The sequence below is a fragment of the Pistacia vera genome, unplaced genomic scaffold, assembly GCF_008641045.1.
Source record: "Pistacia vera cultivar Batoury unplaced genomic scaffold, PisVer_v2 Contig467, whole genome shotgun sequence".
In the NCBI taxonomy this organism is placed as follows: domain Eukaryota; kingdom Viridiplantae; phylum Streptophyta; class Magnoliopsida; order Sapindales; family Anacardiaceae; genus Pistacia; species Pistacia vera.
In genome coordinates, this window is record NW_022196298.1 from 694315 (window position 1) to 696142 (window position 1828).

Genomic DNA, 1828 nt, shown 5'->3' on the forward strand with positions numbered 1-1828 from the left:
TCTCTCATGGATTCAAGGAAGAAAGCAATTGAAAACCTGAAGAGAAAAGCAATGGAAGAATCTCTGGAAAAGGGATTTCTGGCATTGAAGAAGGCCAAACTACGCAGTCAAACTCAGGCGAAAGATCCTACTCCTCCAACGTTGATTTTGATTCTAAAGAGGAATATCAAGAGGAAGAGTCAAACGCTCAACCACCCCTAATTCATCCCCTGTTTCTAGTGATCACTAAGACTCCGTGCGCTCACCAGATGAGTCTGTCCCTACCTCACTTGAAAAGTCACTAGAAAAATCCGCTTTGACATCTGATAGCGCCTCAAACAACACTCCCATTGCCACTCTCAAATCTTGCAAGGCTACTCCTGCGAAAGTTACTTCATCAAAGCCCCTGACTATAGTAGAGATGGCGAAGAAGAAAAGGAAGGCAATCATGGAAGAGGCTCCGACTAGTAAAATCTCTTCTTTTGTTTTGTCTGCCATCGAAGTTAGATTCAAAGCCACATTGTCAAAAAGACAATTGTGAGCGAGGCAAATATTAGGTTAGATGATTTTGATGAGTTTCATGCCATGATGAAGAAACGAAAATGGCTTAACATTGTCTCGGGTTTGACTACACCCATTCAAACTCTTGTTCAAGAGTTTTATGCCAATTTTGGCCTTGATAATGCTGAACCAAACTCTGATGTGCACAATGACAGTAATTATGTTAGAGGTCATTAGGTTTTTTCAATGAAGAGGTAGTTAGGGATGCTTTAGGTTTGAAAAAGGTTAAGAAAATTTTGGTTTGACCAGTTTTGAATTAGACCAAATAGTTAAGGTTATAATTGGTGGTTCAATTGCTATATGACCAAGAAGTGGAGTTCTTTAGCCTAGTGCACTCACACCTCTTTACCGACTCTTGTTTAAGATTTCATTTACAAATTGGTCTCCCTCAATGCACAATTCCACTATTAGACCAGAAAGAGTACAACTTCTATATGGGATTGCACAAGGGAGGAAAATAAACTTAGCCGCATTGAATTTCACAAGTGTTAGAGTGGCTGCCCAATTCACACATTCTCTCTAGATTTTGCCATTTCCTTCCCTCATTTACAAGATCATCTCCACGTACAAACCCAAATTTTATGAAGTGGAGCCCTTGCTGAAAATAAAGACTATCACAAAGAAGTCTTTTCGACAACCATCAAGGAACATCCTATCCACCTCCTCGGGTAAACACATAAGAATTACTCTTTTTGTTGTTGTGTAGGACTCCATGGAGAATGTTCTTCAATATGTGAAGGAAATTCATCTTTCCTTCAGTGCTCGACTGGACAAAATAGAGTCTAAAATGAAGAAGAAGAAACATGCTTCCCCTGTTCAGATTGAACTTGCTACTGATCAAAATAGGGTCCCTTCTGTTTCTCCTGTTGTCTCTATTGTACCTTCTAAGACCTCTGTTCCTGCAGTTTCTGCTGAAGATCCTATTACTGTCATTTAAGAAGAAGCTACTCATGAAGATGAAGATCAACCTGAAGATGTAGCTGATCAAGAAAAGGTACAACATTTTGAAGAAGATGATGTTTCTCATGTGTGCACTGAAGGTGTCCCTTCTCCTCCTGTCAAAGAGAAAACCCCTCTAGTACAAGATGAATCCTCTTATAAAGTTGTTGACACCTCATTTGTTGCTGTTCCAAATGTTCAAGTGGAGGACTCTCATGTCACCATCACTGCCCCTTCCAAGAAAAGAGTCAAGAGGAAAGCTAATCACACATCGGTACCCTCTCGAAAGTCTTCAAGACTTATAAACAAAAAGGGGAGTAAGCATTATAAGGGAGAGAAGTTTTAAATT